The sequence below is a fragment of the Silurus aristotelis genome (genome assembly GCF_946808225.1).
Source record: "Silurus aristotelis genome assembly, chromosome: 4".
NCBI lineage: Eukaryota > Metazoa > Chordata > Actinopteri > Siluriformes > Siluridae > Silurus > Silurus aristotelis.
This window is the reverse complement of record NC_139577.1, coordinates 2,517,628-2,541,434: the sequence shown is the minus strand read 5'-3', so window position 1 is coordinate 2,541,434 and position 23,807 is coordinate 2,517,628. Positions and strand designations below refer to the sequence as shown.

General features: G+C 39.8%; 1 protein-coding gene across 4 annotated transcripts in view; it reads right to left on the bottom strand.

Moving 5' to 3' along the window:
- Positions 1-23,807, bottom strand: part of macrod2 (mono-ADP ribosylhydrolase 2) — a 636,986-nt gene that overhangs the window by 593,826 nt on the left and 19,353 nt on the right. The gene's annotated exons all lie outside the window — the stretch shown is intronic.

Here is a 23,807-nt window from a genome sequence, read left to right as displayed (position 1 = left end):
ATTCAGCAAAGCCATGAGACCAGGAAGCGAAAACAAACGGTAATACATAGCATTCGCTTCGTCAAAGCACAAACATCAAAAGCGCTTTTAAAGCCAAGTTTAGCGTGGCTGCAAGAGTATTTTGTTCACGAATTTTTAAATAGAGGGAGGAGAGGTGGAGAAGAAATACACACAAGCGTGAACACACACACACAGCAGAAAAAATACGAATGCAAATTAGCGCTTATTTAAAAATGTATGCAAATGCATGCAGATTTTCTCCACCTAGTCTTCTAAACCTTTGCCTAATACTGTAAACAGACAACAGCCTGCTGCTTGAAATTCATAATTCATCGCATTTATTTCCACTGGTTAGCAACAGAATTTCACCAAACCTCTATGTATTTGATGCTCTCGACTCTCCGAGTCATGCTGGCTTCAGGTCATCATTTACTAGGACCTGCTAGCTGAAATTACTAGCGTGACAGGATTCTCTACGAGCCATTCATTCACGAGAAATAACACCCCGGAACCAAGGGCACGCAGAAGCGCTTCTCGGACGCCGATGCCTTTGGTCAAGTTTAACAAAAGATAAAAAGGCGCACGCCTTTGAAAAGTGTCTTCAAGGTAAGCTGTGGTTCTTACCTTCAGACTGAAGGGGCCACATGAGTAATCATGGATATTGATCGTAAATTAGGCTACTATGTTCTCAGCCTCTAAAGCTCCTTATTCGTGTTTTCTCAATTCCCTCACCCAATCCCCTTTTACTCGCAGGGTGCAGCTGTTTTTCACAGCTGATCCATAGCGTGACTGACAAAGGCTTGGCTATAAGTTCACTAGCCCATGCAGACGAAAACCCTTTCCTAAGCCTCCAGGTCTTTCAATGAGAGCAGTGTTCAAGAAAAAAAAAGCTCAACCATGCCTACACAAACAACTCTTGAGGCTTGGATCCTTCCCACCCACTCGCTGATCATCTTTCTCTGCGATCTGCTGAGAAAAATCCATCAGTCACATTTCAACTCCTTGTCCTGAAGCCCGGAGTCGCCCTGGTATTTGCACAGGGAGAACAATACGCACTCATCCTATTTTAACCGGCTTAGTCATTCGTCTCGTGTTGTGTGTGTACCAGAGCAAGAACAGCAAAAAAAAAAGAAAAAGAGACTCTGTCAAACATATGGCGTAAACCTCTAGAGTTAGGAGTAACTAAATTAGGACAGGAAAAAAAAAACAGTTGGAACACTCTGGACAAGGCTGTCAGTGTCTCTGCTAACAAAACAGGCCACAAAAACTGAGGTCATACCTGTGAAAGTAAGATCCTTAAGCCCTACGGCTAAAAAGGAGATTTGTACCATCTGCTGCACACACACACCATTCCAGGGGATACAACAATGGACAATTTGTAGAGACAGGAATTCGGCAGCAAGATGAACCCCAACAGACAAAATCCAGAGCAAAAAAAAGGGGGGGGGGGGGGGGAAGCATATAAGAGATAAGAGCCTCCGTGTCTTTTCACTGCATCCGATCATGATGTAACCTACATCTGAACTCTTGACTTGATTTAAATGAAAGAATCGTGTGGGCCATGCCGTTGTCGCTCCGATTGGCAACAAAATCAGTAACTTCTATAAATAGTTGGAAATAATATTGCTGGTATTTAAAGAATAGTTATTCTAATTACAAATAATATTGTTTTGTTCTAGAACTTTCTTGCAACCCCTGACCCTTTTGGCATCCATACTTTGTAACAAGTGGCAGCTTAGTCGTTATAGAATAGAGGAATAGAATAGAGAATAGAAGGGATTAGAGGTCGGCCGACTTTTTCAGATATCGATAGCTAGGTTGGATCGTACTTGTCGATAACCGATTAATCAACCGATAGTCTTTAATATGTATTCTAACAAAAAAATAACATAACGCTCTATGTAAAATAGTACCGAACTTTATTACTTACATACAAAATTGTAAACAATACGGAATCATGAAAATGAGCTAAGTAAAATAAATATGAATATATTAATTAATAGATATAATTTTAAAATAAATAAATTGCAAATATTAGATAGCGCTCTTCGTGCAGCGCACAGTCTCGCGTGTAAAAGCCAAAAAAAGTACGTGGCGTCAGTGATTCGCCTCTAGAGGGAGTTCTCGTAATGACAGCCAACCAGAAGCCAAAAAAAATCTTTATTTCAGCTTATTTCAAGATTGTTCCAGCAATCAACTATCGATGACGATTAATCAGTTTCAAGTCGAATGTATTTGTGCAGTGGTTGGAGTTCTGATTTAAAGATCTTGAGTTCCCAGCACCGACAAGCTGCCACTCTTTAACTGTTGAGCAAGGCCTACTCAACAGCTCAGTTTGACCCAAAATGTTTGGTAACCTTATGTAGGTTGTTTGGAAATGGTTTGGATTCGGAAGTGATCTTAAAGCATTCAATTTGCAGACCGTGCCAAGAACATTTTTAGCACTACGACTGACCTTTTTCCACATTTATGAAGAAGCACCTGGTTAAGCCAGTCAAAACCGATCTTCTGCATCCTGCAGTACCACTCACAATTGTCATATTGTTATGCGAATGCACACTGTATGACAAGAAAATTTCCCTGTGGACCTGAAGCAGTGACTTTTTTTCAGTGAAAGAAATGGTTCCTACTATGCAGTGAGTTCGGGAAAATAGGGCTGTCGAAAAATCTAATGACACAAAATATGAGCTGCCAAGTCACAAGTAGTTTTGTCAAGAAGCTCTGCCAGGGTTGTACACCTGCAACTGGGAAAAAAACGGTGTGAAAAGTTAGAGCATGAAGCTCCCTTTTCCACTACGAGGCCATTTGAAAAAGTTTCTAGACTGACGGTGCTGACTGGTGCTGTTCTGACCACGTGAGTTACCAGGTCTGTGATTTTATCACGGACGGCAAGTTAGAACAAAGCGCAAACGTGAAATTCTGGGTGAAACTTTGCAAATCTGCCACAGAGACGTTTGACATGACAATACGGCGATGCTGCAACTATCGTTCGAGGTGTTTTAGTGGCACGTGCACTTTAAGAGCGATAGAAGGTCACTGGAAGACAACAAGAGATCAGGAAACCCTTCAACAAACACGACCCAAAACGTCGACATTTTACGGCAACTCGTGCATGATGATAATCGGAAAACAATTCACATGATCTCACACTAATCACCAGAAGACGAAGATCCAGCTCAAAGCTAGCCGTTTTTGACACCGTTGTGGGAATCCGGCACGAATCGCAGAAGCTGCTCGACATGAAGAACTCTTCCAGGACACATTCCAGAAGCGGCAGGAACGCTCTGGGTGCTGTATTGCTGTGCAAGGGGACTATTTTAAGGGTCATACTGTGTGAACGTAAATAAATAAAGTAGTTTCTCGTAAACATCGCTCGTCTCTAATCATCTAACCATTTTGTAGGTCTCAAGATGCACACTTGCGGTGTAATTTGTACGAAGACCATGCTGCTACTCCTGAGAGAGTAGCAGCATGGTCAATGCAGCAATGGTCAAAGCATTGGGAAGTGTTAGTGCAATTTGGGAATGCATCACCCAAACATTGGGGGGAAAAAATTAATAAAGGAGCTAAAGGAACGCTTTAAACCCACATCCCTTAAAACCTGTCATTTTATTCAAGGCTTCTCTTTATCTTCATGGCAACAATTAATGAATATTTCCTACACCCCTTGGAGTACTTGTGTGGCAAACTCACACTGTAACCGCTGTGCCTTCAGCTCCACATGCAGCATAGACTACACGGCGACAGAGAGGATTATGCCACATTACTAGCTTAACCGTTGTAAGGATGTGGACACAGTCCAGCGAAGTGATACAAGTGACAGTGAAAAAAAGTTAAGAAAGGAGAGAAAAAAAGAGAGAGAGTGTAAGAAAGAAAGGCAGCTGAACAGTGGTTACCAGACCCCATCTGGATAGTCGACAGCTTCAGCCTGAGTAACCAATAAAAAAAGAAAGTGAGATGAAAAAGTTAGCCCTGTGTGTCACGCTTGGTCAGAGGCCTGAAATTTGTCCATTTTCTCTCGCTAATGAAACCGGTTCCCGCCACCCATCGCTCCCTCCTTCGTGGGATGACCTGCAAGAGAGCGAGAAAGACAGGTGGCCCCTGCGAAGCCTGCCACGCTGCAGACACAATGGCAAGGGGAGAGCGGCTTTCTTGCTGAGAAACGGGTCTGAGTGCAATTCCACTCCATTATCCATCTACCCGCAACCGTCGGGGTGCCACACCGCACCGTTTAACCGCAGAGTCACAGCTGTCCGTTTGCCCCCTCCTCCTACTCCTCCTCCTCCTCTCAGATGTATCAAAAGCTTCAGTGATAAGGGCGATGAGGGTGGGAGGGTGACAGCTGCGAGACGATCGACCCTCACCTTATTGAACATCGGCCAAGCATTGAACATCAAACCTGTTGCAGGTTTTTTTGAACGACTCCAGCACTCTGGTACACACATGAGCGATCAGGCCTGTTAAGCCGAACTGCTTTTGAACAGCTTTGAAGAGGTCGCTAAAGCTATAGATCACTGATTAGATACTCGTGATACAACGCCATTATTGACTACTGGGTCACCGAGGAGCTCTATGTCACTCGCCTAATCAGCTAGTAGAGCCACCTTCCCCTGGACTGATCAATAGTAACAATGAATAGGGGCTGATTGAGATCTCAATAAATATTTAATGGTGTTTCTGTAACAAAATACTACACCCTAAGGCATCCCACACAAAGTCCAATCAGCATTTATAAAGTAATAAATCCTACAAAAAAGAGAACAACATTTTTCACCTATACAGAACATTTCATGAGTCATAGTTAATTACATTTCTGGCATGTAAAATCCAGGGCAGTTTCAATCCTTTTTGGTACCCTGGGTGAGATCCTTTAATTCAATGAGGCAATCATACACTATATTGCCAAAAGTTTGTGGACACCTGGTCAAAAGTATTGTATGTGCTTTTAAATAGTAATAGTGCTCTTATAATTTCCTCCATTCTTCTGAGAACATGTTCCACTAGATTTTGGAGTGTGCTTGTGGACATTTGTGTTGATCAGCTGCAAGGGTGTTAGTAAAGTCAGGTACTGAGGAAGCCTGAGGTGCATGAGATCAGAGCTCATATACATAGCAGGCCACTCAAGATCTTCCTCTGCAAACCAGGTAAACCATATCTTAATTAAGCTCGCTTTGTACACAGGGGCATTGCCATGCTAGAACAGACCACCCAGTTTGCCTATACCTAGAAACAGTGCTGGTGAAATCTATACATCTAATCTAATCTATAGCTATCTGATCTACCCATATGGACCAACCCATTCCAGATGCAGTCCTGCTTTGCTACTGTGTGTTGGTTTTTACCAGATTCAGCAATAAAAGCATTAATGAGATCAGGCATTAGTGTTGGACTAGGAGACCTAGGGTGCAGTCAGGGGTTCCAGTTGTTGAGGTCGGGGAACTCGAGTTCTTTTACTTTAACCTCGATAAACCATGATGTTATGTAGCTCACTTTGTGTAAGGAGCATTGCCATGCTGTAAAAAAATCTAAGCCACCGAGCTCAAGTGAAAGAAGAATTGTAATATCAAAGCATACAATGGCATTTTAAAACGATTCTGTGGGACCAAATTTGTGGGAAGGTGGAAAGGTCACATGTCCACAGTCATCATAAGATGCATGAATTTAGATTTTTAGGGCTGCAAACAAAGGTCTAGAACAATAAAAATAAGCTCTGGTGTCTGTATGAATTCAGTATCTGAGAAAAATGGGATTAAATGAAAGATTTTAAGGCTATAACTTGAGCTGAACAGGTCAGTGTGGTCAGTTACGGCTTTAAACAATGTGTTCCGGAACGTAAACCACATTTAGTATCTGAACACTTTATCACTAGCAATATAATTAAAAACATTGAAATCGACATCTATTGTTTGGAATTTCAGAAACTCTGTGTCCGATTCATTTGTTCATGTAGCAATGCAACACCTTTAGCTGCCTGAAAGACCTTAATATATCATAGTAAAAACCAATGGACCTTTATGTTGGCATTTTAGATATTTAGGACCTAAATGGTTTCTGAAGTTGAATTTAACGGGCTTGCACATTGGGCCTGATTAGCACTGAAGTCATTTTGTCTTATTACCATTTAAGCCATTTTTGTCCTTGTAAAAGAGAACGGTAGATTTGAGCAGATTATGAGGGCCACTGCCATTTCAGCACATTTCAAGGGAAATTCCAAGCAAGTAAACTTTAGCCTGTAATGTTTAAAGAGAAAATGATAACTATTATGCAATTGGGACACATACAGGATCATTCCTACCTTTATTCCAAAAACGGTCCGTTATACTCCATTAATAACCAATAACTACATCCTGTGGGAGCTGTTTTCTTCTTATACCACAGCTACGTGTATTCCAAAAGCCGATTTGTTTTGCTTATTTAAACCACAAATACAGCCATTTTTTGAAAAAATTATCGAAACACAAAACGACCCATTTTGCGTCTTTTCTATCTGAATCTGTAACAGTAAATTCTCCATCGCAATCGATTTCTAACCGATTAGCATGAGGAAGAAAAAAAAAAACACGCCAAACGTTATGGACGGCTTGAAGCCTCCGAAGCTAAAGATTAAGTTGCAGAACTCTGTCGTAGATGATATCGGTGATATCACATTTCAGACGGAGCCACGTCTCCTTTAGCAAAGAGACAAACCGGAGAAGTAAAGCAAGTAGAGTCTGGAGAGATAAAATCTTTTTTTTTTCTTCTCTGAGATTGACGAGCTGGGCTATTGGGTCAGCTTCCTGGGGAAATACTGATAAACGAGAATTCAGACACACAGAAAAGGTGTTGAGACATTGAGGTTATGAGGTTCAAACCAGCGGTAAAGTACGGAGAGCTGCTGATTTGATACCTGGAGCTTGGCCTCTCCTCCATGTTCGCCCAGCATGAGTGACATATGGCCGACCTGCTCTCTTCACACCTGCTTGAAAGGCTGCACTAATCAAGACCTCAGATCTCAGAACATAACCAATGGCCACTTTGACCTATGACTTGAACCACTGTGTAAACAGGTTTGATTTTAAGGACTTGGTTCTTCAGTAGCCTGTGGGGACGAGAAAAAAATAAATAAAACACTCAGCGTTCCACTTACGGAGAAATGTATAAAATAATGAAAAGGACACGAGTCGTCGATCAAATAAATGAACAGCATACACTATTTTAGATGCAGACACACTCAAAAAAAACCCACACTATTTCAGATGTACACAACACATAAAACACACTTGTGAACGCTGCCAGAAATGGAGCCATAAAAGAGCTTCAAGTGAAATAGCATGAACACGGTGCCAAGAGAGAAGTCATTTCTCCTACTGAGTAATCGCTCTCATTTTCCTGCCATTTAAAAGTGCTAGAGTAGTCGAAACACTCATTTTCACTCTTCACCTCTTCACTAAAATTACAAGTGGATACCAAAGGGGTGGAAAAGGAAAGGGAAAAAAAAAGCCATGTCGTCGGGGTGAAACATTTCAAACAAATTTTAGCGTTTTTTAATTTGAGGCGTTTGTATTTGAACAGCATAGAACCGAATTTCTCACGGTCAAAGACACACGCAGCGTAGTTTGGTTAAAGAAGAAACTTTTTTTGTTTAATCCGTCCGGACCTAAAAGGTGGGAAGAAAAACAGGTCGGTTAAAACGATCCTGAAAACTCCCAATTCGCTCGCTTCTCGATATCTGCCGAGCAAAATCAGGTATCAATCTTCAGCCTGACAGTTTCCCCAAGACCCTGAGAAGAGAGAAGCCTTGGAGTCATAAATGAATAAATAAATAGATGAAGACATCAAATCGCTCTACAGCGCTCGCAACAAATGGCTTTTTATCTTCGAAAAGAAATTGCAGCCGTCTTCTCGATACGCGCCGCATAGCAATTGCGCACCGGGCCGAACGCGTCCTCGAGTGTTGTTTTTTTGTTTTGTTTGGTTTTAATGTTTATTTTTATTCATTCCGAGTGAATGCTCGTTTAGTGCGCTGTGTAAAAAAAATTATAATAATTTACAAATGAACAAAAATAGAATTTTTTTTTTCTTGTTTTAGTAGAAAAGTTGCAAATTATAAAAAATAACACCAAAGGTTCAACTGAAGTAACAAAAGAAGCTCCAAAAGCACAAAACATCTTCCTGTACATTTCATTAGATTCTCAGTTTTTTTTTCTGTAATGTTACACAATCTTGCAGTTCAACCTCCGAGATCGTCTCCATGGCTTGCTCCGTTGAACCAAAGCTCACCAGCCTAATTGAAAAACGCCATGCAATTAAATGAAATTCCATCAGTCTTTCCTTTGTTTAAAAGAAAACAATGCAATCACGGGGTAACGTTCGCTGTTAACCGCTAATTACAATCAGAGCGCTGTTCGTAATTAAAGCCAGGACTTCGCTGCTCTCATGCCGAAAAGTGAAACCTTCTGGAGCGAGCGAACGAGCTCGGGTGCTCGGAAAGCATCTTAAAAAAAAGGAGAAGTGCAAGAGGAGAACGAGGGCTACAATTACATAAATACATTGGACAGTAAATACACAGCCTCCTTTGAGCCCATATGTGAACCATTAATGATGTTCCAGGAAGAAATATAAGCAAGGGCCATCATCGACAAGACCCTGAAGAGCAATTTGTCCAAATCCTCAAGCATTTTTGTCATCATGAAATAATGAGGTGACTATGGCAGTGGCTTTTTATACCATCGTCTCTCAGAGCTCTCACCGTCTCTGTAACGCACACGTCTGCTTCACATCTGGTTGTTCTACAGAAACTCAGGATGGCCGCTAAGACCATAGGAAATGTCTAGTTAAACATTCGTCCAATAGATTAAACAACATGTGTGAGGTTAAAACAACTACTAGTGCCCTCTCTAAAGGTTAAGTTTACAGATATGGAAGGGCAAGAGGAACGAAGAAGAACGTCTAATAAGTGTGGAATCTATAAGGCCATGTTAAAAGATCTAAGTCCCTAAATTGCACTCGTTCCTCACCGAGATTTCTTCTTTCGCGTAATTAAAGGGTGAGCGCTTAAAGATTCAGCAATAGTAATAACATAGTAATTATAAATGGAGAATAGATAATAATAGATCATAATAATTAGTTTCAATCACACAGTCTGACAGGTCTGACATTCAGCTTGATCTGTATTTCAAGCAATAGTGGTTTTTACGTTGAATCATTTAAACAAATGAAAAATTGGCCAGGCTGTTTACAAGCACACAACAAGGCTTGGATAACTGAAATAACCACAATTTATAAACTATAAATACAAAATAAAGACCTAGAGAAAAAAATAATACGGTAATCTCCCGCTTTACTGCGGTTCGAATCTCTCGCCCCCGTTTTTTTTTTTCGCGGAATTGCATTTGCCACATAACTAATTAGTTTGGCTGATTTTCCCGGTCTCTCACGGAGAGCACCATAGACCAAAAAATATAGGGATTTGTTTTGTAGAGATTTATGTTGAAATAATGAAATGTATTAATAAAAATATAATTATTAATTATATGAAGTAAAATGTTAACAGTACAGTGCAGAAAGTAAAGAATGCGGTGACTCTTTTTCGACGTCATAGTACTTCAACCAATAAACAAGCAGAGAAACTACGCATAGGTTTCGCTACTACAGAACCGTGTACAGAACAGTACATGTACTCACTATAAATGTAATACTATGTACTGTATAAATCTTGATGGGCTACAACAGCAGGAGACCGCATTAGATTCCATGTCTATATGATGCTACACTGAGCACGAGAACAAAATATGTGCAATTAAAGATTAGAAATTCATCACCTACTTATATAAATGTCAATTTGGCAGAAAGCAAAGTTAAAATCTGACATAAACAGCATGAATCCATAGACTGGACCCTGCTGTGAGGCTGGTGGGGGTTGTGTAATGGTGTGGGATGTTTTCTTGTTATGCACTGGGCAATACCACCTGAGCAACTAAGTACATCATGTTCATCTGAAACTAGTTTCATGAAAATGACCATGGAATGAATGAACATGGGATGAGGATGGGTTCCCTTTTGAGTCTGATTCCTCTTAAGATTTTTTCCTCATGCCATCTCAGGAAAGTTTTTCCCCATCAGAATTGCCACTGGATCGCTCATTAGGGATAAACTTACAATGACAAGAAACAAACTTAAAGGCACTAAAGTTATACATTCGTTTATACAACTTTATAGCTGCTTTATCTCTATAAAGCTGCATTGAGACAATGTCAATTGTAACAATGAATTGAATTGCTAATCCCAGCACCACCAAAATGCCACTGCTTTGCCTGGAAGCAAAGCCCTTTACCCTGCAATACTCAGCTATAACATGATAACCGTAAATTACTCTGGAAAAGGATGTCTGCCAAATGCCATAAAGGTAAATGTACTTAATTCGCCATTCGGTAGTATTATTATTATTATTATTATTAAACCAGTAGTCTAAAATTGAACTTTGAGTAATTAGCAAGGTTATAGCCAACAGCAGAGTGATTTTTTTACCAAATGGCTGGAGAACATATAAATAAATTAAGTCCCACAGAGTTTTTAACCACGGTCGCCATTTGCCTTTTTTGTCTTCTTTGAATACATGCATAATATAATTAGGATTTTTATCAGGAAGCATGGCAACTATAGTAGTAGAGCTCGACCGATTAATCGCCACCGATAATTGAGTGCAGGGACTAATGGCAAAAATCCATACCGATAGTTTTTCAGGGTTGCGTTATAGAGTACGAGAGTGACCTCTAGAGGCGAAGCACTGACACCGCATGCTGTTTGTTGAAGTTTTATTTATTGTGTTACTTTTTGTTTCAGTTAAAATGCATGTCCTTTATTTTCCTCGATATTTATTCATATAATTAATATATGCAAATGTAATTAATTTACTAAATTTTTATGTACAGTACAAGTTTACATTTTTGTAATAAAAAAGGTAAGTACTATTTTACATAGTGTTAATTTTTTTTTTATCCAGTATCCATTTTAAAAACTATCGATTGATTAATCGGTTATCGGCAAGTACAATCCCACCTAGCTATCGGCATCGTAAAAATTGTTAGACCTCTATGTATTAGTAGCTATTCTGACAAGCTAACAGCTGAAACTTCCAGACAAGCTAATGGTTTACATCTGGTTTAACATAAAAAACATAACAACATAGCAACAAGTCATTTGTGAGTAAACTACTTGTTTACAGGTTAAATAATTGGTTGATGGACAAATATCTAGATAATGTTCACAGGAAATAACTGTATAAAAGCAATAGAACACTAATGTTAATGAGAGTGTCATTGTTGAAAAGCTTTTGATTTCAAAGTGTTAAAATATATCACTTCCTTCATCAATTACCACTTATTTATTAAAACTTCATGCTCACCAGTCGAGCGAAACCTCTTTAACTTCAGCACCAGCACCCGTAAATATTCCTAAGCTGTTTTGTTTTACTTTGGGTTTACTATGGTATGTAATGCCCTTCGTGCATTTTGTCCCTCATCCACCATTTTTAGATTGAGGCAGGAGACGGGTCTGTTGTCTTTTTCATGAAGATTAATATCCATGTGTTTTTTTGTGCTATTTTTTTTTTTTCTTTCCAAGGACTCACAATCGCTTTTCTGGAACCCAGTTACTAAAGAACAAGGCTACAAAGCACATGGTGTGCCAACTGACATCCTCTCACCCTACCTAATCATCTCTTTCTCAAATGTGAGTCATATGCACCAGACAAGCAAAGCTGCATGTTACGTAAAAAAATAACTAAAAATAAATAAATAAATAAAAAGCCAGAAGAGACCGCGGAAAAAAGGCAACCTTTATTAAAACTCTGACAAAGAATACATGAATAGGAAAGTGGAAAGCTGGTCTGAAATCTGTCTGAAAGCGGGTCACGACGGTTTTGCCTCTACATCGCTCTTGTATTTCTCATCTGTCACATCATTTCGTAATGTCCTTGTGAAAGAAAAAAAAAAAGTGGGAAAGGGAGACGCCGTCGATGCGAGCTGGAGTTGGGAAATTCATAAATGGCTTTGTGCTGAACCATACATTTGTTAAAAAGAATTACGTAAAGCATGAGTGATGGCCTGTCAAATAGAAGATATTGAAAGAAAATACATACAGATTTTGCAGCCATGCCATATCACTACATACGAGGGTTAGAAAAGTCTACACACCCTAAAAAGACACGGTTTTGTGAATAAACGAAACGATAATAAATTAAATTCGTTCAGAATGAACCAATCACGATCGATCTCAGGTTCCACAACAGCAGCAATAAAATGATTTTTGATTAAACTCAAATGAATCTCTAGGCTTTGCTTTATATCTTCTTGATTTCACCCAAAAGTCAATAAGACAAAGAAACTAGAGTTTGGGCGATACTATCGTTTTATCGTACTACCGATAACCGTTTAATCAACCGATTTTAAAAATAGATACTGTATAAAAATAAATAAATTAAAAAATAAATAAATAAAATAGTACTGCTCTTATCACAAAATTTTATAGATGAAAACGGAATTACACCTTTCAGCACTTCAACAAAGTAATGGCTTATAAAAAGGAGAGCGATTGTTCTTGATTGACCAAAAGACCAGACCATAATCAAACTAAAGATCCAGGGGTATTGACCTGCAGCAGGTTGTCTACAGAAGATTCCTTACAGTTTGATAGATGGAAAATCTTTCCAAGTTAAGATGCTGATTTTTTACTCATAAAAAATCATTAACTGTGCACATTTATGCAAATGAGTTATAGATTTTTTTTTCTATCTTCGTCTTCTTCTTTCGGCTTCTCCCATTAGGGGGCGCCACAGCGGACCTTCTTCATATCGCCTGTCCTGTACATCTGCCTCTTTCACCCCAACCACCTGCATGTCTTCCCTCACCACACCCATAAACCTCCTCTTTGGCCTTCCTCTTTTCCTCCTTCCTGGTGGTTTCATCCTCAGCATTCTCCTACCGATATAATATAATTTTTTTTCTATCATTTCCCTAAAATGTTTGTCTTTCACTTCATTTGCTCCGGTTTCCCAGTGAGGGTTAAAAAAGGTCCGAGACGATTTTAATGGTGGGTCGAGTAGACACTCAAATACATTAGGTGGATCTTAGAAAAGTCTGTGAAGTTGACTTCCTGAAAGTCTGTGAGCTGCAGGACTGTGTCACACGGTTGCATCAGCCCTGATGTAACAATTGACTTTATCCAAAATGTGTCAAAGTGCACCAAGGATGAGGTATCCGGCTACATTTTTTTACTTTGTTTGAGTAATAATAATATATATATAATACTATTACAGATAAATATCCAAAGCGCCACCGTCTGAAATATTTCCCGAGCCGGCAAATTCTGAGAATCTGCCGAATCGACGTCAAAAGCTAACGTATTTATGAGCAACGTTTGAGCTACAGAATACCTTCCGCTCAGGTTTCAATTAGAGAAATGCTTTTAAGCAAGCGAATGAGTTCGACCACTAGATCAAGGCTATTCCACAAACACAACAATGACTAATGCAGAAGTTGCAGCTGATTTCCGTCTAAAACTTCTAGCGTCTATCTCTAGAATAATGATTCATACGTTTGTGGACATCTGATCATAAACTTCACTCTTCTGGGAAGATGTTCCAATAGATTTTGGAGTGAGATTTGTGTGAGATTCATTCAGCCACAATACCAGTCGAGTCCGTTCACGTTCACATTCAATGTTTAGTTGGAGTTGGAGCTCTTTAGCAGAAAATCTTTTACTCTAAAGCATTTAAAGCAGATCTTCATGGAGTCGGATTTGTGCACAGGAACATTGTCATGCTGGATGTTGGTCTCCTAGATCAAGTTAGAGGGAAAATTACATTCAACCACATCCAAAGATACAATTATGTACCGATTCTGTGGTAACAGTTTGGAGAATTAAACGTATTATACACAACTTTCTAAAATTTGACGGACGTCGTCAAAAAATCGACGTGACTCAAATCGGAGCAAAAATAATCTCCGCGTTATTAATACTATTTGATATTTTTAGACTTGATTTGAGTTCGCTGCGTCGGTGCTTCACTCTCCTTTTCCACGAGCGATCACGCACCTTTTCCGTGTCGTGATTCCTTGTTTTTCTGCTCTATAAAATCAACCAGGTTTTTCGGATCTGACATGCTGTTCTCCTTTCTCACTTCCCTGCCCTACAACTATAATTATTTCAGGTTTGGTTTGCACTTTTTTCTTTTACCGGTCAACATGACTGAACAGCAGGTCAAGCGACACGCTGCGAGTTACAGCCGTGACAGCTACCATATTGACAAAGACAGCAGGTCTCACTCTGCAGCTCTCACCTCCACTATGATGAGCCTCAGGAGAGAGGATGATGAGAGGGTTTATTTTTTTCCGTCTCTATTGAAAATACTCTAAAGTGTCCCTGTGCAGAAGCTGCAGAAGGATAAGCAACGTTCAATAGAAGTAATAGATTGTTTACGGGTCGTCGCGAAAAACACGGATACGCACAAAACCATATTTCTGGAATATCTCTGTAAACAGGATATATGCTTTTGCAAAAAAATTTATAATTAATGCATACGCTATATGGACAACAGTATTAGGACACCTGACTTTCCCAGCCATATGTGTCTTACATACACTGGTTTTCCAAAAGTATTGGGACACCTGCCCTTTCCTGCTATATGTGGTTCTTTTCCAAACGGTTACCACAAAACTGGAGGCACTCAATTGTATAGGAAGTCTTCAGATGCACTATAAACAAATCTTGAATTCACTTAAACTTGGAAATCCAAACCTGTTCCTACATGGCAATGCCTCTGTGCACAAAGTGAGCTCCTTGAAGATCTGCTTTACATGCTTTGGAGAGGAAGATCTTGCTGCTATAGAGCTCTAATCTCATCCCTACTGAACACCTTTGAGATTAATTGGAATGCTGACTGCACCCCAGGTCTCCTTCATCAGTACCTGCCTTTCATAATTCCCTTGTGGCTGATGAACACAAAAATCCATTAGCACACTCCAAAATCTAGTGGAACATCTTCCCAGAAGAGTGGAAAAAATTATAGGAGCAAATTGGGACTAAATGTGGAATGCGATGCTCAAAAATCACATACCGTACTTATGCCCAGGTGACCCAATACTTTTGGAAATATACTGTATGATACCATAAATATCTTCCCCAAAGTGTTACCACAAAATTGGAGAAGTACACTTGTATACAACGTCTTTGAATAGAGTACAATTCTCCACAAGCACACTCCAAAAATCTAGTGGAATATACTGTAGATGCCAAAAGAGCAGAGGTTCCAAAAGCACATACGAATCTTCGTGTTCACACACTTTTAGCCATCAAGTGTAACTTACTGATTTTGGTCTTTTTTTAAGACTGTCAATTATGTGGATTCAATGTTTCAATGGTTTATTTTCTCCTTTTCAGAGCCATGTTTACATAAACTCCGCCCACACGATCCACAATGACCTCAATACACAATCATTACGGACTGCAAATTAGTATTTCCGATGGGGTTTATCAGCTACGTACTACAATTCAACTTTAGATTGATGCATCTCCTGGTCCATAAATACAAAATAAAAATAAAAAGACCATTTCTCATTGAAAGGATTCATATAAGATTGTAACAACGTGTCCAGTCAACTGTTGTGATCTTTCTGGAATGTAACCAAACCCAAGAATGAAATATTATACAAAACATTATTAGGCGAACATTTCTGTAAACTATAATCGATAGATCCTAGATATGGGCTGATGCTGTGACGAATATCGAGCTTTCCGGGTCACGAGAGATAGGAAGCTCAAGAGGGCAGAGAGACTGAATACACCCTCATTATTAACTCGAGTGATGTAGCTGAGGGTGAGGAACTGTTGGCGTTCAGAGGCTGAATAAAGTTAAGTTCTGGCGATATTTGGGCCCTAAACAAATACACAAAGATTTTGTGGAATTGTTTTCCTCGAATAAAGGCATTAAAAGATCCCAAAGTTAATGAATTAAAACTCGGATGATGAGTATCAGAGTGGAAACCGCACTCACCAGAAACACGGGTATTTAAGTGCCATGTCTTCTTGAACTTTTTTGATTTAAAATATCTAAAGAACTCTATGCTGTTGCTGCCAAAAACCCAAAATCAGTGCAGAACCTGCCAAACCCTTAAAAAAATACAGAAAAAAAAAAAAGACTGTAAGCCAACATTTTGTAAATTTGGAGAAAGAGTGATGTAATAACCATCTGTCTGTTCCTGCTTACTGTCAAGGTACATTTACTTTCCTCAGCTTCCCCCCCCACTCCCCTAATCTTTAGTTACTTCCTATTTCTGGCTAATGCATCTCAGTGCCAGCTGCAGTTACGTAGCCAGACCTGCATCCCACTAACCGATGTCAAAAACCAACACCTTCACACGCTCAAAGCTACGTCTGTCTTTTCTACATAATGATTATATTGAAAATGCGATGTCAGAGTAAAGTGCTCTGGATAAGATGGTCAGAAATGGTTTCCATCCTGCTATTTGGTTCCAGTGTAGATGGGAATAGTTTGTTAGTCATAAAAAAATTGGCAAAAGAAGTATTTTTCATTCTTACTTTCCTCAACAATGTGCAATGTATGTCCAGATAGACACCAAAACAATTTCTATAACAAACTCAGCTGATACAAACATTATTAATGATAATAACAATTGTAATAGATTGTTAACTTAATAGCTTTTACTGCATTAATAATACCAAAACAAATCTTCAAAATCATCAAACATCATATGACCGTCATATCTCCTTCATATGTCCATTATACAACTGTATTATAACCATCATATGACCATCATACCTTCATAGGACCATCATATGTCCACCATTTGTTCATGTCCAAGAAAAAGAAGGGAAGGAAGGAAGGAAGGAAGGAAGGAAGGAAGGAAGGAAGGAAGGAAGGAAGGAAGGAAGGAAGGAAGGAAGGAAGGAAGGATGGATGGGAGGAAGGAAGGAAGGAAGGAAGGAAGGAAGGAAGGAAGGAAGGAAGGAAGGAAGGAAGGAAGGAAGGATGGATGGGAGGAAGGAAGGAAGGAAGGAAGGAAGGAAGGAAGGAAGGAAGGAAGGAAGGAAGGAAGGAAGGAAGGAAGGAAGGAAGGATGGGAGGAAGGAAGGAAGGAAGGAAGGAAGGAAGGAAGGAAGGAAGGAAGGAAGGAAGGAAGGATGGGAGGAAGGAAGGAAGGAAGGAAGGAAGGAAGGAAGGAAGGAAGGAAGGAAGGAAGGAAGGAAGGAAGGAAGGAAGGAAGGAAGGAAGGAAAAGAAATACAGAGTGAAAAAATGACAAAAAGAAAACCAGAAATAGAGAAATAAAGAGCAGCAGTGAAAGTGTCCCAAAAAGGTTCAGAGAATTCAAACTAACTGATGAGATTAAAAGTTGTTAGCAATCACAATAGAGCGAATCAGACACATAAACCCTAATGAGATCACACCAGCCGAATAACGTTTGCAGCTCGTAGTCGTGGGGAAAAACATTTCGGCAGCAGGGACGTGTCGGAATTGATTGGAAAATAAGTGGAACGCAATACCAAGCTGTCCTTAATAAAAATAAATAAATAAATAAACAATAAAAAAAAAAAAACCTGCCAGAAACCTCAGTGTAAAGGAGAAGAACACGTGAACACGTGATCCAGAGATTGTTGTCACGTCAGCTACAGAGTGTTTAAACCTGGAAAACAGATTTCTCTTAGTGACCTTGTCCTTGAGTCCTGATTTTAATCCCATCCAATGTCAATGTCATAACACGGCAAAATCGTCTGCTAGGAACGAACGCTTAAACAAACTCCGACGCTAACAGAGATCTGTATAAGCTGCCAAAACATGAGGTAAAGGAAATATAATTCTTTAAAAAAGCAGAATTTTTAGCCAAAATAAATAAATTCATTATGAAATGAAGAGTCATATTAAGACAGAGTCCTTCGGTTAATAGTTTGCTTGGAGTATGAATATTAAAGATTTAACACAATATTACAAAAATAAACAATATATAACCAAAAGTCTGTAGACACCTGTCCATAAGATTCGTATGTGCAGATCCCATTCCACATTTAGTCTCATTTCCTGTTATATCCTCTTCTGGGAAGATGGGAAGATGTTACAACAGATTCTGAGATTTGCACGTATTCAGCCACAAGAGTGTTTGTAAAGTCAGGTAGCTGAGGTGAGGAAGCCTGGTAGTGCAGTCAGCGTTGCAGTTCCTCCCAAAGGTTCAATAAGGTTTGAGATCAGAGCTCTATAGCAAGCTATGGAAGTCTCCAGCTTTGTGGTAACACTTTGGAGAGGAACCACATACGGCTGGAAAAGTCGTGTCCCAATATTTTAGTCCATATAGTAAATATACACTTTATGGACAAAAGTATTGGTAGATATATGGATAAATCTGGTGAAGGATGTGGTAAGTGGACTTATGATCACAAGATCATCAGTTCAAATCCAAGCAACACCAAGCTGCCACTAGTGGTCCCCTGAGCAAGGCCCTTAATCCTTTACTGCTAAATGAGATATCTTGCTCTGGATAAGGTTGTCTGCTAAATCCGTGAATGTCAATGCACAATTTGGTTGCATTGCTTTCCAAGTCAAGACACAACACATCAATGCGCCATCACTTTCAGAAGGTCACAATTATGAAAACATCTGCTTGTAGATCAACGTGTTCCACCTTATTTTTCAAATCAGGAACCTTCCACCTTAAAAGATGCACGTATTTACCGAGCTTCAGTGTGTAAGTGTGTGTTTAAATTAATAAATAAATGAATGAATAAATAAATGCGGCAGATCCAAACAAATAGCAATAAAGCACAAAAGCTAAACTTTTTATCTGCATTCTATCTGACTATATACTTGTCTTATGGAAATTGAGAAACGTATGGAATAAAAACGTTCCGGGGTTTCGCCTCGTCAGAAGGGTGTATAAGCGGCATCTCTCCTTCAGATATTATACAATTCGAAATTAATTTGAGCTCCTGCTGTTTTTTTTTTTTTCATGGAATGCAGGTGCCATAATTGCCTTCCGTTACCAACATTCCATTCTTTCTCATGACTGTACAAGAAGCGCAATTAAACGTGTCCTAAAAAAAACTGAAATCGAGAACCGATTCCCTTCGCTGTCATTACCATGCCTTCCGATTTCTTCTTTTTGCTTGGTGCTATAAAGAGCTATAAATACCCTTAATAAAAACACTCCTACGAGGCACTGGGACATCTTAGGGTTTGCTAGAAGAGCAGGATCCACGCCAATTTCTGCCTTTCTTATCTGTCGCACAGGTTAAATGGCAAATGGCAGTCTTTCGCTTCAATTCCACACCTGTTCGCTCGGACTTGTGAAAGCAGAAAGAGAAAGAGAGCTTGGATTGATTGCTGGAATAAAGAAAGAGAAAGAGAGGAACTGAAAGGAAGATCGTATTTGGTTATTCCGAACAGAGCAGAAAGTATGCCAGAGCCACTATAAGTATTTATAACTAAAAAGTGCTGACTGAGATCAACTGAAGATAAAAAAAAATTGGGAAAAAAAATGTGGAATGAAAGTTCACAACATTTTAAATACCAACATATGACACTTGTTCGTAGTTTGTGTTATTCTGCCCCGAGGCTCGAGGCGACTTTCCTTTAATCAAGCCTGGGCTTTCATTAGACTTTTAAATGTTCCACCTGATTTGCACAGTAAACAAAGACAAAACGAGCATGACTGCAACAGCAGTGGCCATTAGTGGGGTTTATTTTGTCTGATGAGCTCCGGTGTCTGATAAAGCCCTGGTTATTAATGAAATAATGATGCTTCTTCTCAGTATTGCTGATCATTAGAAAACGACTTGTAGCTTAACATCACACTTTAGACAAATGCTATTTCACACTGTTTAGATTCGGCATGTAAATGTTGATATGTTATACAGTTGCTACTCTGTCTGTCTGTCTGTCTGTCTGTCTGTCTGTCTGTCTATCTGTCTATCTGTCTATCTATCTATCTATCTATCTATCTATCTATCTATAGGGGGTGTTCAAGTCAAACCAGGACTTTTGCAGAAAAACACATTCCAAACAGTGAAAACTGCATTTCTTTTCCACCATACTCCTCTGCTACATTTATTCACTTATCCCAGCATTTAACTAACGTTTTGAAAGATTCAGCATATAAAGATTAGTCGGTACGCCTGAACCATTCTAGGCCATCCTGCTTCACTTCTTTCTCCAGGGAATTGTCACTGTCTTACGGCAGCTGAGCGTCTTATTCGCTGCACTGTGCTTGAAGTCTTCTGTAAATATCCACAGGTTTTAAGCCATCGTTCGAAAGAAACTTCATCACCGCACCAACACTGTTGTGACATGTGTGCTACCTATCAGTAATAGGACACGCTAGCCACTTAGTGCGGCGTGTAATACCGCCACGCTAGCATCCATTTTATACCTGTAACATAAAAAGTCCCGGGTTTGACCTAAACGTCCCTCATAATATAAATCCTAATAGGCAAACGTAGATGAGCAAATGGAATACGAATGTTATTCATGCCGCCTCAGAATACAGAGCTCAAAGGTAAATTCTGCCCTGCAGTTCTCCTACAAATGCCTGAAGGCCTCAAATCCAGTTTGCCCGAGGCGCATTTTGCAATCTAGTCTGAGGTTTAACTCTTAAACTCTGGGATTATATCAAAAACAATTTAGTAACTTAGCAGATGTTTTGTTGTAGAGTATTAAAAAATTGTTTCGGTTTTCAGCCAGATCATCTGCCTCCCGTCAAAGATTCAGCTGCTTCTGTCGGTAACGAGTCAGCACAAATTCAGGGAACATGAAGCTGAAAATTCTTTTCTGAGCGACTTTGTGGAGGAGCGCAATGCTGTGCCTCTCAAAGGACCAATAACTACAAAAAATAATGTTCATGACTGGCACAGACCTATGGGTAACAACCATGGGTCACCAAACCTAACGGCGTAACGTCCTTCAGGCTTTACCAGAGAATACGCTATAGGGACAAAAGCATCGGGATACCTGACTTTCCCAGCCATGTGCAGATCTTTCCCTAAACTGTAACCACAAAGTTACATGTACGGCATTTGGTAGACGCCCTTATCCAGAACGACTTTTATCTCATTCAAACAACTGAGCAACAATGGAGTAAAGGGCCTTGCACAGGGGCCCAACAGTGGCAGTTGGTGTCCCTGGGATTAGAACTCACGACTTTCGGAAACCAAAGTCTGATGCCTTAACCGCTAAGTTGCCACCTCTCAAATCATGGAAGCACACAGTTGTTTAGGACGTCTCCAGATGTTTTTGGATGAAAACCACTTGAACTAGGTGACCAGAACCTGTTCCAGCATGACAATGTGTCTGTGCACAAAACCAGCTCCATGTAGATGTGGTCAACCCTTTGGGATCAATTGGAACAAATTACAATCATAATGAACAGTTTTATACTTTACATTGGGGAACGCTTGATTACCTCATAATTTATGGAATTTTTGAATAATGATTGGAGATTCGGTGCCACCTGGATGAGGAGGGGTTCCCTTTTCAGTCTGGTTCCTCGCAAGGTTTTTTCCCCTCGTACCATCTCAGGGAGATTTTCCTTTCCACTGTCCCTGGCACTGAGATACCCTTGGAGACTAATTTGTAAATTAAAAATGTATATAATTTTATAATTTGATATCTAAATGTTATATCTATTACTCTATAGCTGCTTTGGGACGATGTCTATTGTTAAAAGCACTATACAGATAAAAATTGAATCAAATCGAATTAAATCGAATCGCCATCTCCACAAGCACACATCCAAATCTAGTGGAACATCTTCCCAGAAGAGTGCAGGTTACTACAACCACAAATGTTGTAATGCATAGGAAATGGGTCGGGTGTACGCATAATTCTGTCCATATAGTGTACCTCATGCAAGTCCTGACAAACCTTCGTCAACCTTCGTCTGCAAAATCTCCCTTTTAGCATATTAAGCAAATGCTCTGGAAAATGGTGCACTCTTTTTCCTCTATCACACACATTCTTTATTCTTTAAGTTAAAGAAAAAAAATCTAGCACAAGTGTAGACCTTCACCCAGCTCCAGTGCTCCCTGGGGAACATCAACATGCTGGAATGAGAGAGTTCACTTCCATATACTGTGCTCCTGTCGATACAGGAGGCTACCACGTGCCACTTATGAACACTAGTGTATCAGAGCTCTCCATCTTCGCTACCTCGAAACTAGCACGGTCAGCAGTTTCCTCCGCAAAGCCGATGTCGAGCCAAAGACACGTGTTCCTGTTTAGCAGAGAGCGGCGCGTGTTCTCAAACGTGCTTCTTCCGAGGCCTCGTTACGTCATGTGAAACCTCAAGAGCTCGAGCGTTTCGGTAAATAAAATAAGTAACGGTCACGATGCGCTGATCTGGAGAGCGGGCGAGGGATTCAGCCGAATGACATCAACGTGCAATTACTATCGCAAATTCGTTCTGGTAAATTGGGATCCATTACGTATTGTACATGCGCTTAAACCGAACGTATAATCAAAGCCTATTGGAATAAAAACAACTGCAAATTCGTTAGCCATCTTGCGAGTAATTACACACTGACCGAGCTGCAAAAGAGCACACGCTTCCTTTTTTTTTTTTTTTTATTCAACATTTCAATTTAAATACGACTTCCACAATTCAATAATGAGCTGCTTAAACAAGGGAAAGTTTCATAACTACGGACGGCTAATTAAAGTTTTCAAAAACGCCACGCTTTTATTTATCGCCTGCAGGGCTTCGAATATAAAGGGCTCTTTTCTTTGGTGAGAAGATAAAAAACCTCAGAAAGGTGTTGGGGAAAGAAAAAAAAACGTCTCAACTCAACCAAATGAAAAGGACAGCGAGGTTAGACATGGTGGTTCTGTGCGTGCGTACATACGTGTCACAGAGTGCTAATTTCGACTAAACGTTCCCTTCAGGGGAGAAAGACATTTCGGTTCTCCGGAAGGCATACCCGACATTTCCGATTGATGCGCGTTAAGAATTTTTCAGAGGAAATAAACGGCTCTGTACCAAGAATAAGACCTTCTTCAGGAACAGCACGCAGCTTTCAGATTACATCTACCTGCAATCGGAATGCTCAGAAGCTCCTGATATAAAAAAAAAAAAAAAAAAAAAAAACAGTACCACTTCAGAATAATAAGAATTTCTGCCTGGTCACAGTTTCATACATCATTTTCCTTTGGTCCCAAAACTTGGGCACACAACTGGATGGTCCTACATCTGGATGGGGTTTTCTTCAATTAGCAATTCAAAGACTATGAGACTGGATTTGGACTGTAATTATTGTCTGCAACAATGGACAGTTCTGTCCATTCAGAAATAGACATTCGGTGTTGAAGAGGAGGACAGGGTTTCTTTTTGGGTCTGGGTTTTCTAAAGGTTTCTTCCTCATCCCATCTCGGGGAGTTTTTCCTTACCATTAATTCCTTACCGTTATTAATGTATAAATTCATATTTTATAATCTATTTATCTCTGTGAAGCTGCTTTAAAAAAAACATCGCTCTTCACATAAAAGTGAAAGACAGTAAGTTTATCCTGATGATCTCAGTTTCCTTCAACTTTGATGAGTCACTTCATCTCCTCCTATGATCACACCAAACCTTTCCTGATGACTTACAACTTGAGGAAACGTGAGAAGTCGACGCAACCGTGTAACTCAGCATGTGGACGACAACCGAATACGGTGCCCCTCGAAGGACATTTTGATAAGGACCAGCACTCGGTTCTTTGAAAGCAGGCTTCAGAATCCAAACACCAAAATGCTCTTTGAGGAAAAGAGTGCAGAATGAGGAAGAAAGAAAG